Genomic DNA, 15,941 nt, shown 5'->3' on the forward strand with positions numbered 1-15,941 from the left:
TCTGAGTTTTCCCAGTGAAATTAAGTGGTAACTGATTTGGTAACACACCCTATTAGTATCTTTTACTTCCCTATTTAGATCATTTGCACTTGAATCCTGTTTCAGGTTCTCTTCTGAGGGAACCCAAACTAAGACACACCCCTCAGTTCTACGCATAATGCATTTGTAGTTTTGACTACTAGACAGCCAGTTTTATTTTATTTTTTTTTAAGATTTTATTTATTTATTTGACAGATCACAAGTAGGCAGAGAGGCAGACAGAGAGAGAGGAGGAAGCAGGCTCCCTGCTGAGCGGAAAGCCCGATGCAGGGCCTGATTCCAGGATCCTGGGATCATGACCTCAGCCGAAGGCAGAGGCTTTAACCCACTGAGCCACCCAGGCACCCTGAGACAGCCAGTTTTAGAATCTAAAGGATCATCACAGATCATCCAGTACAGAAACTTCATTCTCCTGGGGGAAAGAGAAAATCCAGTGTACAGAGATGAAACCACTTACTCAAAGTCAAACTAGTAGCTGATGAAGGCACAATCCTTTATTCTGCTCTTCAGAGAAACTATGAAGAGGAGCTGATCTATCTGACTGTATTTTCGCACTTACCTATGGTAAAAACATGGTGCACATCACCTCCCCATCCCCCTATACCTCATCATCCACACCTGTGATAGATGTTAATCGGTATCAACACTCTTTTTCAATCAATCCAGCTAGTTTCAGAGTCTTAGTCAACACAGAGCCCCAGGAAACAACTGTCTCTCAGTGCTAAGTAACCCATGAAATGAAATGTACTTTTCATGCCTGATCTAACTCAAAAAGGTTATGGGTTTTCTTTGCTTAAAACAAAACAATGTTAGAGAATTTTCCACACTCTACTTTCTATAAAAAACAGAAAACCCCAGAAGAACTGGGAATGCACTTCTTCAACAGTCCTTTTCGCTAGCTCAGGAATTTCATTCTTTGTACTCTCCTGCATGGACTCTGGTATGTTTGGTGCAAGCATGATTAATGAACTCCCACCCTGAGAATTCCTTTGGTACAGACTCTTTCAAAGCACTGATATGAAGACCAGAAAAGAACCAGCCACATTCCCTGTCAAATTTTGTTTTTTCCTTCTCAGTGTTATGGCTGGTGTCTTTAATTGTTGTGAGTTCTTTTCACCTCCTCCAAACAACCTGTTATCATGATCTTCTTGAATATATCAAACTCAATCCAAATCCCATCATCCTCTGCTGTTTTTTATGTCTTCCCATAGCATTGACTTCACATTCAATTTGGTCACTTGATATTTAGAAATGATATGGCAGAAGTCTTTAGAAATATCCTCATTCCAGGTCTTGATTATATTGATCTTTGTTCTTCCTTGAGTTCAGTGGCCACAGATCTGAATGATACCTCTAACTCCTTAACAGCTGACTTGGGGCCATGTTACCTCACAGGGACACTGTCCCTTTATAATTTATTGTTTCAATCAGGTGATGCTTCTTCTGCAAGATCTTCATATGAAAGGATCCAGAGCCACCAGAAATGGTGCTGGCAACTTTCTCAGTAGCTTCTCTTTTTCATACAAGGCTACGACCAAAGTCACATCATATGGGAAACAGAGATGGGCCTTTTACTGAAGACAGGCTCTTAACCCAAGCAGGTGTCCACCACTAAAAAATAAAAAGCAAAAGGCAAGTATTCAGACAAAATCTTTGGCATAAAAAGAAATCCTGATATTGGGGTGCCTGGGTGGCTCTGTCATTGGGCGTCTGCCTATGGCTCAGGTCATGATCCCAGGGTCCTGGGATCAAGCCCCGCTTTGGGCTCCCTGCTCAGCAGGAAGCCTACTTCTCCCTCTGTCACTTCCCCTGCTTGTGTTCCCTCTCTCACTGTGTCTCTCTGTCAAATAAATAAACAAAAATCTTTAATAAAGAAAAAAGAAAGAAATCCTGATACTAATGAGACTCTGAAATATAGTATGTCTACCTAAAATGGTATCACTGTCAAACAGCTCAGTGAAAGATGTGGTATTCATGAATGCAATGGAGCTAATCCTCACCTAATGGAATAGATCTATTCCATTAATAATTACTTTGCAGTGAAGGTTTGTACAATCAATCTGATTTTCCCACTGACATTCATTATAATATTGGAGAGGTGATTTTTTTTTTTCTGGAAAAAAACAAACAAACCTGGCTCTTAAAGATTCAATAAATACACAAAATAATGCATGAGTAGTTAAAAATGAACTGTTAGGGAGTGCCTGGTTGGCTCAGTTAGTTAAGCATTTGCCTTGGGCTCAGGTCATGACCCCAGGGACCTGGGATCCAGCCTCCCATCAGCTCCCTGTTCAGCAAAGAGTTTGCTTCTCCCTCTGCTCCTCCACCTGCTTGTGCACTCTCTCCCTCTCTCTCTCTCAAATAAATAAATAAGAGCTTTTTAAAAATGAACTTTTAGAAGTAAGTACAATATTGAGGCACTGGGGTGGTTCAGTTGTTTGAGCATCCAACTCTTGTCTTCTACCCAGGTCATGATCTCAGGGTTGTGAAATTGAGCCCTGCTGTGGGCTCCTCTTCAACAAGGAAGCTGCTTGAGATTCTTTCCCTCTGTCCCACCCCCTGCATGGGTGCTCTCTCTCTCTCTCTCAAAATAAACAAATCTTTTTTAAAAAGAAGCAAATACAATACTATTCTTTAATAGTTACAATAGCTAAAAACATCAAAAACAATTGTGTGCAGTAATAATAAGAAAAAGTAATAAAATTAAGTCTGATTCCCTAGATGCAGAGCCTGAGACGAGGATTCATGTGCAATTGAATTATTAAAGTTGTACCCTCAGGAAAAACATGTAGGAAGTGAGAGATAAAGACAGAGAATGTGGTTTAAGTAAAACTAGTTTCTGCCTGATCCTGCAAGGACTCTGGAGTATATAAATTACATCATGGTGTTGTCCCAACCTTGAGACAGGGAGCTGTGTTTTTGCACCTGCATACCAATCAGTTTATTGTCTATGGGTCATCCTGGTTGGGTGATGAATGTAAACTCCCAGGCACCTCCAGACTCCAGACCTTTAGTCTGCTAAAGGCAATCCCTCTGGAGAAGATTGTAAGTGTGAGTCCTTCACAGCAATATATATAGCAGCTGGACTGTGAGTGAACCTAATAAGTAAAAGAGACTCTGGCACATCTGGAGAAGCATCAAAAGGAAGGAAAAGCACTAAGCGAGGTCCAAGGAGTAACTGCACAAGTTTGGGAGAAAGAGAATGTGGCTTAGCAGCTAAGTCATACAAAAATATCTAAGGGATTTTGATTGATGACAAATTCTGTATAAATCAACAGTGATGTAGCTGTATTTAAGAAGAAAAAAAAGTCACCAAACGCTGGGAAGAACATGGAGCAACAGGAACTCTAATTCTGCAACTTGGTACAGCCACTTTGGAAGACAGTCTGGCAGTTTCTTACAAAACTAAACATACTCTTACCATAGGATCCAGCATTTGTGTTTTGTGGTATTTACCTAAATGATTTGCAAACATATGCCTACACAAACCTGCACATGAGCTTTATTCATTATTGCCAAAACTTAGAAGCAACCAAGATGTCCTTCAATAAATGAATGGATAAATAATGGACATGATGCCTCCATAAAACAGAATATTATTCAGAGAAAAAGAAGAGAGCTATTAAGCTACCAAAAGACATGGAAAAAATATAATGCCTATTGTTAAGCAAAGGAGCCCATCTGAAAGGCTACATATTATATAATTCCAGCTACATGACATTTGGAAAAGGCAAAACTGTGGAGAAATTAAAAATATCAGTGGCTGGGGCACCTGGGTGGCTCAGTAGGTTAAGCCTCTGCCTTTGGCTCAGGTCATGATCTCAGGGTCCTGGGATCGAGCCCTGCATCGGGCTCTCTGCCCGGCAGGGAGCCTGCTTTCCCCTCTCTCTCTCTCTGCCTACTTGTGATCCCTCTCTGTCAAATAAATAAATAAAATCTTTAAAAAAAAATCAGTGGCTGCCTGCAATTTGGAGGAGGGAGGGAGGGAGGGATGGATAGCTGGAGCACAGGGCATTTTCAGGGAACTGAAATTATTCCATATGAAACTGTTACTGAGGACACATGACACTGTGCATTTGTCAAAACCCAGAGAATCATCCAACACAAAGAGAGAACTCTAATATAATGGACTTTTAGTTAATAATAATGTAGTGATATTTTTCATCAATTGTTAACAAAGGTATCATTAATCCAATATCTTAATATTAGGGAAACTGGGCAGGAAGAATTATCCTTACTTTCTGTTTAAATGTTCGTTAAGCCTAAAACTGCTCTAAAAATAAAGTCTATTCACTTAAAAATGGGTAGTGATGAGATTCGGGGCTATAATAAGAAAAACATAATAACAAGAATAGGTATGGTGAATAATAATCCTATTCTTCTCACTGGTAAAAACAGGTAATGCCTGGCGTATTGTATTTTGTTCAAGGTGCTAAACTTTGCAAAGGGATTATGAAAACTAGCTATGGTGTTCAGAAGAGGGAAACTGATGCTGTAAAAGGATTTAAAACCATATCACATGAGGATATAAAAAAGGAACTGAATATATTTAACTTGCAGAAATACAGATATTAGGTAGGATGGAATGCAGGGAGCCACACACAATAGTTACCCTTAAACACTGGAAGGACTATCTTATAAAGGATTTATTTCTACAACCCTAAAAGGAAGAGCAAGGATAGTAAGTCAAATATGTTTGGGCTTCATACAATGCTATTTTTTTTCTTTTTATTTATTATTTACTTATTTATTTATTTTTGGTGATTAGTACTGTCCTAAGGTAGAATGAGTCAACTTGAGGAACAGTGAGTTTGCAGCCAAGCAGAAAAGGGACAATCACTTAGTGGTCTGATTTGACATCTGAACTATTTTGTGTTTTGAGAGGTGCAGGGGGCATTTTTTTTTAAATGAAATTCACCAGTCTATTTCCAGTGCATTTTACCTAGTAGAAATAGTTTGTTACAGTACTTTTTTGTCGGAAGTCATAACAACCTCAAAACAAAGGACAGTGAACTATTCAAACACCACTTAGTAATAATACTTGACCATGTAGCAGCTGAGACATACAGCTATCTAAAGCACAATTCATATCTATCATTTCTCATCAAATTAATAACTTGTGTTTTCCATTCTTTCCTACTTTGATAATTATAATATTTTTATTGATTGAATACCTGTTATGTGTCAGTTAACAAATATTATCCTACTTAATTTAATCTTCACAGTGACCCTGTGAGATAGATTTTATCTCCACTTTTTAAATGAGGAAACAGAGAATAAGGAAGTAATGTTGCCATTGTTATCCAGCTAATTACAGAAGGATTTAAATATATACCTTTGGGGGTCCCTGGGTGGCTCAGTCAGTTAAGCTTCTGACTCTTTATTTCAGCTCAGGTCATGATCTTGGGCTCACGAGATCGAGCTCCACATTGGGATCTATGCTCAATGCAGAGCCTGCTTAAGATTCTCTCTCTCCCTCTCTCTCTGCCCCTCCCCCCTCTCTGTTTCTTTCTCTCTCTCTCTTTCATAAATAAGCGATAAATAAATAAATAAAATCTTTTTTAAAAATAAGAAATGAAAAATAAATAAATATATACCTTTGGGATTCTAAAGGCCAGTGGTGCTCTATTTTGATAGAGAAGGCTTAGGTGTGACAATCTGCCTAGAAGTAGGGGGTGATAAATGGAACTTGTCTTGAAGCTGTACTTTCTTGGACTGTGTAAGTAAGATGGCACCCAATGATCCCTACCACTTGGTTATCATGCCTTTGAATAGTTTCCTTCCATATCGTATCAGAGTTGGTATTTGTGACCAACAGAATATGGCACAAGTGATGCTATATCCCTTCAGAGGCTTGATTACAAAAGGCACTTATAGCCCTCCGCATCCCCTCAGATAACTCAGTCTGGGGGCAGCCAGCTGCCATGTCATGAACACCCATGTGGACACACGCTAGTGGCAAGGAACTGAAGCCACTGGCAGCAGTTATGTGAGCAAAGGTAGAAGAAACCCTCCAGTTCTCATCAAGCCTTCTGATGATTACAGCCCTGATGAACAGGTTGATAGGAACCTCATGAGAGATCTTCAGCCAGGATTACCCAATTAAGCCACCCCCAAATTCCTGGCCTTCAGAAAGTATAAGACAATAAACGCTTGCTATGTAAAGCCACTAACTTTGGTATGCAGCAATAAAAAATTAACACTGACTGCATGCTTATTTAGGATGGCTTGAAGAGGCTGGCTACTGGAGATAGCAGGGATAAGGTTAAAACCTCTCCCCCCTCGCCCTTTGTGTCAGAGTCATTGCTGAAAGCCAACCTCTAATGACTATACCAGCAATATGAATGTTTAAGGATCTTACAAAAAATTAAAAACAAAAAACAAAACAAAACTCAAAACCCGACCAAGCAAAAACAAAACAAAATAGAATCGAAAATAGAGTACATCAGTTCCCTAGCAAGAAATGCATGTTGTAGCAGAACTTTTTTTTCCAAATTGCAACAAATGTTTTTGTTTGCAAAACAGGTATGGGTTGGGATATAAACTATATATATCTATTTAGGGTGCATTGTGGTTTACGAGAAGTTTGTAAACTGTTGCACTACACTCTATATCACTCTGCCTCCCCTGCTGGCTTCTTCAGCTCACAATGGCTGGAGTGCAGACTGAGGCTCTCAACTAACCCTGTTAACTCCAGAGGTGCTGAATATGCTTAGATATTAACCATTTACCAGAGTATACCCATAAAAAAATGTTAAAAAAAAATGCTCTTCAGGTGTCAATACTCTTCAGGCTCAGGTGGCAAGTATGTGGAGAGAGATGGGCCTTCATATTTTGCAACTTTGGGAGGTTGGTAGGAGTCCCAAGAATGAAACAGTTTTAAATGTAGAAGTCTGCTAAGTGAGGGATACCAAATGTTTGTCTTTTCACAAAGTACCAACTAAAAAATGTCCAATGTTATCAATTCCTTGCTGTATAAAGAATCAGATATTATTTTAGTCTGGTCCTAAGACTATTAGCTTCTTAAACCATTATTGAAAGTTGAGCTTCTTTTCTCTCCAGAGACCATCTCAATTTCTGGCTTTCCTGACTGACTGGTTTCCTTCAAAGCTATGTGAGGAAGATCCTAATTTCTGCTTCTCTTCTCTTGACCTCATTCATTCCCTAGCACTCCCCACCCCCCAACAAGTCTTCTATCCCCACCTGTAATTTCAGGGATACTTCTTGGCTTCATCAACTCTTCCTAAAGATCATAGTTGGGAGGGGGTGTGCCAGCAAAGTATGGCCATTAAAAATGGTATTTATTTCATCATATTATCTAAAATATAAACTGTTTTGTGGCTTAAGTTCTTTGGGAGATTGTTACTACCTTTAAAATGGTTCTTTTAATTTTCTAAATTCTTACTGTCTTCCTTGAGGAGTGATCAGATTCTGAATACATCTCAAAGGTAAAGTGAACAGGGTTTCCTAAAGAACTGGGAATGGGATATGAGAGACTCCTAGGTTTTGGTCTGAGCAACTAGGATGAAGTTGCTATCAACTGAAATCGGGAAGCCTGTGGATAATGTAGGTTGGTGGCATAGAGTGAGGAGGATGGGGAGTTTTGTCTTGGACATGTTATATTTGTATCATATACTTTTAGACAACCAGGTGAAGAAGTCTAGTATGCAGTGAGTGTAGACATTGGAATTCATGAGAGAGTATTGACTGCAGATATGAACTGGGAGTCATGGATATATAGACAGTATTTAAAGCCATTAAACCTCCCAGGAACTGAGTGAAGACAAAAAGAATAAAGGAACTGAGCTCTACCTTCAGAGCTGAAGATAAGAAGGTAAATGAGGAAAAAATGAGAATGAGGAGCTCCTGGGTGGCTTAGTCAGTAAAGCATCTGCTCTGGTCACGATCCCAGGGTCCTGGGATGGAATCCCTCATCAGGCTCCCTGCTCTTCAGAGAGCCTGCTTGTCCTCTCCTCTGCCTGCTGCCCTTCCTGCTTATGCGTGCGTGCACGTGCTCTCTCTCTCTATCAAATAAATAAAATAAAATCTTAAAAAAAAAAAAAATGAGAATGAGCAGCTACAGAGGTACAAAAACAAAAACAAAAACAAAAAACCCAAAGTGTGGCATCCTAGCAGCAAGTGGAGAAAATGCATTTGGAAGGAGCCATTGAATATTAAGTCGAATGCTACTAAGAGATCAAGTAAAATGAGGACTGCTAAGTGGCTAGTGAGTTTAGCAATAAATGATTCTTGTCATTGGCAAGAATAATTTTTGTGGAATGATGGGGTAAAAGCCTTTTTTAGAATGGATTTAAGAAAGAATAAGAGGGGAGGAAATGGGGATGAGTAATGACAAATTCAACTGAGAAATTTTCCTGCAAAGGGAAACAAAGAAAAGAAGCAGCTAACTACCAAGAAATTGAGGTCAAGAGAAGTTTTGCTGTCTGTTTTTTTGTTACTGCACAAAAAACAATTCTTTCGGCTAGGTCTTCACAGAGAACTGTTCAAAGCCTGAGTTAATTCCAGTAAGAATGGGTGTCTTTGATGGATTTCCTAAGCGCTTGTGTGGCCTCTAATCTGACTTCATTTGTCTATGAAATGGGTAATAATAACTGTAAACATCAAGAAAGAAGAGAAATTGATTACCTTTGTAGTCAGAAAACTCAACCAGGGCTGAACTCTCTGGGAAAAGCTGCACATTGGTTACTCCTTCTCCTCCATTTGTGGAGTTTTCAAAGAAAATTGTTATTAACTATTATTAATATGAGGTGGCAGATTTTCAACCCTAATGGTTCTTGTCAGTTCCAGAAGTCTTGGGAAAATCTCAGATTGCTGAACTCTATTGTGTCCGACATAAGCATTAACAGATGTCCTGACACCTACAAATAAAAATCAGTTTATTAGTCTATAATTTCATTTCATAGCAAAAGAAAACAGATTTTGAAGTGTAATTTGATTTAGAGGCTATAACTAAGAATTAAAATTTAGATACTAAATTTCTATATAAAGTTAAATTTCAGTGTCAACCTCAACCTGTCCCACATTGCTTACTGCGAGTGCATGAGTACATAGCTATCATTAACAGTGGCCTCCATTTAAGACCATTTTGGGAACATGGATCAACAGTTACCATTCTAAATGAAATCAAGTACATGCAACCACTTTATAAGCTGATAATAATAATGAGGATGATTATAATACAATATTGTTTCCTAAATCTAATTTCCTTCTCCCGCTCTTACTTTACCATAGCTTGGTCTCTATTTGGACATGTCATTGTCATAAAAATAAATTCCTGTAACTATTAAGTTCATGGGAAATTTGAGCGTATATTCACAGTGGTTAAGAAAATACACTCAGAAGTCAGAATGTCTAATTGGAATTCTGATTCAAATACTTACTAGCTTTGTGCCTAAGAACATGTCATTTAATTTTCTCAAAATCTAGACTTCTTCATCTATAAAATGGAAATAATAATGTACCTTTCTCATAGTGCTATATATTTTGAGAGTGAAGTAAGTAAAAGCTTAGCACAGTGCTTAGCATAGAGCAAGGCACCTGATGAATGCTAGTTATGGGTAGTATCAGAAGTGATAATATGTTATCCCTTGCAATCATCTTACTGGGAGTTAGAAAGAGCACAACTTTTAAACAAAACCCATTGTGGGATGCCTGGAATCTCAAAATAGGATACAACCACAATTTGCAATGAAAGGTTAAAAGATATTGTCTGCCTTACCAGTATTTTTGAGAAAAGTCACGACAGCAACTTTAATATTGGGTATTACTTCCACACTGAAGTAACCATTGGCTTCTGACAGGCCACTAATCAACTCCATAAGCACAGAGAGCACATTCTCCATCATGGTGGCTTGGATGTTGTGAAATGCAACCAAAAGGGAGGCTAGTGAATGGTCTTTTGAAAATTCATCTGTTTCATCCACTTTCAATTCATCCGTTTTATCCACTCTTCTGAAAAGCATTACTTTTGCATGAGGTCTTCCAACTTAGCAATTTTTAGAGAGACAGAAACACTTAAGATGTTAGTTTTACATCTGATTTGAGATTTGAAAGGATTTGGCCTGTATCTTATTTTCTGATGTTTTCAATGCTTTGGAAGAAAATAGATTTCACTCATTGCAGAAGGAAGGAAATAAGGAAGGAAGGAAGAAAAAGAAAGAAAGAAAATAGTAATTCTGGCTAAATGATTGCATAAAGTAATACCTTATTCTTTGTAAAATCAGTTTTACTCACCAAATCACAGGGAAAAAAAATAACAACCATGACAATAAATGATGACGCTCATCCACTGACATAAACTACTAGTGCTACAATTCATTACTGAAAAGAAAGAAGTTTCTGTTACTGCATAATGAAAGGGCAATCTACAGATAACCAAAATAAAAATGTTGCATGGTCATAAAGAAGATTGGGTACGGGGTAGCTATTTATGAGGAGAACAGAGATTATTACTTCCATTTTTCATTGTTTTTAACCCTTGAAAGAGAAATAAAGGAACTTTTAGTATGATAAAGAGACTTACTCTGAACTAAGAAGTTAATAGTATTCACAGTGAAGAAACAGGACAGTCTTTGTGGTAAATACCCAGTAGTGCAACTGCAGGGTCATAGGGTAGCTCTATTTTTAATTCTGAGGAATCGCCACACTGTTTTCCAAAGTGGCTGCACCAATTTGCATCCCCACCAACAGTGTAAGAGGGTTCCCCTTCCTCCACATCCTCTCCAACATTTGTTGCTTCCTGCCTACTGGAGGGGATTATGCTGAGTGAAATAAGTCAAGCAAAAAAAGTAAATTCTCATATGGTTTCACTTACTTGTGGAACATAAGGAATAACATGGAGAACATAAGGAAAAGGAAAGGAAAAGTGAATTGGGGGAAATCGGAGGGGGAGATGAACCGTGAGAGACTGTGGACTCTGAGAAACAAACTGAGGATTTTGGAAGGGAGGGGGTGGGGGATGGATGAGCCTGGTGGTGGGTATTAAGGAGGACACATATTGCATGCAGCTCTGGGTGTTGTACATAAACAATGAATCTTGAAACACTGCATCAAAAACTAATGATGTATTTTATGGTGACTAACATAACACAATTTAAAAAAAAAGGAAACAGGACAGCCAGTCTCCTTAGAAGTAGAGGAAATAAAACAAAAACTAAAAATGTGTTCTGTTACCACTCCTATTTGATATATTTTTCAGAATACTTCCTGGTCATCAAAATAAGGTGGTGAGAAGAAATGAGAATAAATATAAAAATGGAAAAGATAACAAAAACTTTCTTTACAAATACCATAGTCACATATTGTGAAAAATTTTTTTAAATCATCAACACCATCAAGAAAGTGAAAAGACAACTCACAGAAAGGGAGAAAGGATTTGCAAAGCATAGTTGATAAAGGACATGTAATCTAAATAAAGAACACTTAAAACTCAACAATAAAAAAACCAAATAATCCAATTTTAAAATAGGCAAAGGATTTGAAGAGACACCTCTCCAAGGATGACATACACATGGTCAATAAGGACATAACAAAATGTTGAACACCATTCATCATAAAGAAAATGCAAATCAAAACCACAATGAGCTAACACTTCACATGTACTGGAATAATTAAAATTTTAAAAGATGGACAATAACAAGTGTTGACAAGGATGCGAAGAAACTGGAAACCTCATACCTTGCTGGAATAGAAAATGGTACAACCACTTAGGAAAACAGTTTTGCCATGGAGTTACCATATAATCCAGATGTTCTACACTCAGACAGGAATATACCATAGAGGTGAAACATATGTCCACATAAAAACTATTTCACAAATGCTATGGACAGAATGTTTGTGTGTCCCCCAAATTCAGGTTTTAAGTCCTAATCCTCAATGTGATTGATGGTATTTGGAGATGGGGTCAGATGGGAAGTGATTAGGTTTAGATGATATCATGAAAGTGGAACCCCCATGAAAGGACTAGTGTCCTTATAAGAAGAGGAAATGACTAGAGCTCCCTTTCTGCCATCTGAGAAAATAAAAAGAGGGGGTCAACTGCAAATCAGGAAGAGGGTCCTCACCAAGAACTCTATCATGCTGACTTCCTGACCTCAGACTTCCAGCCTCCAGACTATGGGAAATCAGTGCTGTTTAAGCCACCAAGTCTATGGGATTTGTTCCAGCAATCCAAGTTGACTGAGACAACAAATGTTCACAGCAGCATTATTCACAATAGTCAAAAGGTGGAAATAATGAGATGTCCATCAATTGATGAATGGATAAATTAAAAATGGTATATCTGTACAATGGCATATTATTTGGCCATAAAAACTAACAAAGTTTTGATATATTCAGCAACATTAATGAACCCTGAAAACCTGCTAAGTGAAAGAAGTCAGTGGCAAAAGACCACATACTAAATGGTCTTATTTGTCTGAAATGTCCAAAATACATAGATTCACAAAGACTGAAGTATATTAGTGGTTACTGGTCTGTGGGGAGGAGGGAAAGGGGAGTGACTGCAAATGCACTTGGAGTTTCTTTGGGGTGATGAAAATTTCTAAAAATAGACAGTGGTGAACACTGTGAATATACTAAAACCCACTGAATTGTACACTTTTAAAGAGTGAATTTTGTGGCATCTAAGTTATATCTCAACAAAACTCTTATTTAAAAATAAGAATCGGGGCGCCTGGGTGGCTCAGTTGGTTGAGCGGCTGCCTTCAGCTCAGGTCATGATCCCGGTGTCCTGGGATGGAGTCCCACATCGGGCTCCTTGCTTGGCAGGGAGCCTGCTTCTCCCTCTGCCTCTGCCTGTCACTCTGTCTGCCTGTGCTCACTCTAACTCCTCTCTCTCTGACAAATAAATAAATAAAATCTTTTAAAAAAAATTAATAAATTAATTCTTAGAGAAAATATAGATAAAGATATATGAGATCACGTTTAGAGAATATCTACATATTAATGGCAAAAATAGTCTCAATAGTCTCTGTCCTTGCATAAATATATTACAAATGATATACTCTCCAAATTACAGATTATAATATATAAAATTCCTTAATTCAAGTCCAGTTAAGTGGTAATTTATAAAATTTGACAAAATGAAAGCAAACTGTGTTTTAAAAAACAAGACAATACCAAATGAAATAATGAGGGACTCGGCATGCTACACCTTAAAATGCATTTTCCACAGACTGGAAGAAAATATTTGCAAAAGACATAACTAATAAAAAACTGTTACCCAAAATATAAAGGACCTTTGGGATTCAACAATAAGAAAACAACCTAATTTTAAACCGGGCAAAAGACCTCAATGTAGGGACCTACTTAGCCAGAGTGACTCCATCTCAGTTAAACAGCCATTTTGTTGTTTGTGCAGTAAAACTTAAACTGACCTTGCCCCCCCACCCCCCAGAGGAACTTACTTAAAAGCAAGTTGGTCGACCAATATGGTCGACCAGTCCCTGATAACAGAGCCCAAATACAAGGACGGGTCAGGTCAGATGGAGATAACAGAGCCCAGAATGCAAGGATGAGTCAGGCCAGGTGGAGATAATCTCATTGGCCAGGCTCAACCGCATGGCCTTTGCCCTATAAAAGCTAGTCTGTGAAGCTGGGGGTGGTCGCTCTCTCCCTAAGAGATGGCCCCAGCCAGTCGGTTTGATTCTCCGTGCTGGCATGAAATAAAGTTTTGTTTGACCTTTGCTTTGTATCAGTCTCGGTCCTTTGATCATGGACCCCATCACTCAATAGATTCTTCACCAAAGAAGATAGACAAATGGCAAATAAGCATATGAAAAGATGCTTAACATTATATGTCACTGGGGAAATGCAAATTAGAAAAACAATAAGATACTACTACACACCTAGTGGAATGGTGATAATACCAAATGCAGGCAAAGGATGTGGAGCAATAGGAACTCTCATAGATAGCTGGTGGGAATGAAAATGGTATTCACTTTGCAAGACAGTTTGATAGTTTCTTACAAAACTATACATATTCTTCCCACACAATCCAGCAACCATGCTGCCGGTAGTTACCCAAAAGAGTTAAAAATTTATGTCTACAGGGGTGCCTGAGTGGCTCAGTTGGCTAAGTGTCAGCCTTTGGCTCAGGTCATGATCCCAGAGTCCTGGGATTGATCCCCTCATGAACCCCTGCATGGAGCCATGGAACCCCACATCCGGCTCCTTGCTCAGCAAGGAGTCTGCTTCTCCCTCTCCCTCTGCCTGCTGCTCCCCCACTTGTGCTCTCTTGCTCTGTCAAATAAATAAATAAATAAAATCTTTTAAAAAAATTATGTCTACACAAAAACCTACAAATGGATGATTATAGCAGTTTTATTCATAATTGCCAAAACTTGGAGGAAACTAAGATGTTATATAATAAGCAAATGGATAAATAAACCTTGGTATATTCAGACAATGGAATATTATTCAGCACTAAAAATAAATGAGCTCTCAAGCGATGAAAAAACATGGTGCATTACTAAGTAAAACAAACCAACCTAAAAAGGCTAACATAAGATTCCAACTATATAATCTTTTGGAAAAGGCAAAACTATGGAGACAGTAAAAAGATCAGTGGGTGCCAGGGATTAGAGGAGTGGGAAGGATAAACAGCAGAGCACAGAGGATTTCTATGGTAGTGAAACTATTTTGTATGATACTGTAATGGTGGATATATGCTATTAAACATTTGTCAAAACTCAAAGAATGTACAACAGCAAGAGTCAATGCTAATGTAAACTAGGAACTTTAAGTGATAATAATGGGTAAATGTAGATTCACCAATTACAACAAATGTACCACTCTTGTGTGAGATGTTAATAATGGGGGAGTTGGGGGGACGGCAGGTGGTATATGGGAACTTTCTATATCCTCCACTCAATTAAAAAAAATCTTTAAGTAGTAATTATAAAGCTAAGTAGTTCTAAATTAAAAATAAATGATATGACAAGTAAAATAGAAATTCCAGATATAAACCTTAATGTATCAAAAAGCTTAACATAAGTATTAAGAGGAATAAGAAAGTGAAGAGATGGATCATAATTTAATAAATATTGTTCAGAATGTTAGTTTTCATTATGAAGAAAATAAAATTAGATATAAATTCATACTTCACAATCAACACCTAACCGCAGTATATTAGCCTCTGATAGGTTAAAAATGTTAACTTTAAACATTCCAAAAGTAAGGACACCTGAGTGGCTCAGTGAGTTAAGTGTCCATCTCTTGATTTCCACTGTGGAATTAAATTAGAAAGCAATAGCAAATTAGCAATAGGTCCAACGACATGGATGAAACTCAATTGCATTATGCTAAGTGAAAGCAGCAAGGTTCAAAAGACCACGTGCGGCATGGTCTATAGGGACCAAAATCTGACCACTATTTGCCAGGGACTCACCTTGAGTGCAGAAGTTGATTACAAAGGAACCAGTGGGAATTTGGGGAGTGATGAAACTCTTTTTTATACCTTTATATCTTTGTATATCTTATATCCTGTGATTATTCCATGATTGTATGCATTTGTCAAAACTCAAAGAACTGTACACTACGAAGTATGAATTTGCTGTATGTAAATTATACCTTAAATTTTTAAATGAAAGGAAGTCAATAGCATTCATATACACAGAAGATACAGTGAATGAAAAACCTCATGTAAAATAGCAAAATAAATAAATGAATAAAATCTTTAGAAACAAACTTAACAAGAAATATTCTATATAAGAAAATGTTAAACTTTTTTTAATATGAATTCAATTAGTTAACATATAGTGTATTATTAGTTTCAGAGGTAGTGGTCAGTGATTCATCAGTCTTATATAATTCAGAGTTTATTACATCACATGCCCTCCTTAATGTCCATCATCCAGTTTCTTCAATTTTGTTATTAATTG

General features: G+C 37.8%; 1 long non-coding RNA gene across 1 annotated transcript; it reads right to left on the bottom strand.

Annotated features, from left to right (window-relative positions):
* Positions 1–349: 349 nt before the first annotated feature.
* LOC116874673 lies at positions 350–10,202 on the bottom strand. Its single transcript, XR_004384048.1, has 3 exons — positions 9,779–10,202; positions 8,686–8,918; positions 350–1,650 (listed from the first exon to the last, which is right to left on the bottom strand). It is a non-coding gene; the product is annotated as an uncharacterized LOC116874673 (long non-coding RNA).
* Positions 10,203–15,941: the final 5,739 nt, after the last annotated feature.

This window comes from Lontra canadensis, unplaced genomic scaffold, assembly GCF_010015895.1.
Source record: "Lontra canadensis isolate GAN:19392208 unplaced genomic scaffold, GSC_riverotter_1.0 scaffold38, whole genome shotgun sequence".
Taxonomy (NCBI): domain Eukaryota; kingdom Metazoa; phylum Chordata; class Mammalia; order Carnivora; family Mustelidae; genus Lontra; species Lontra canadensis.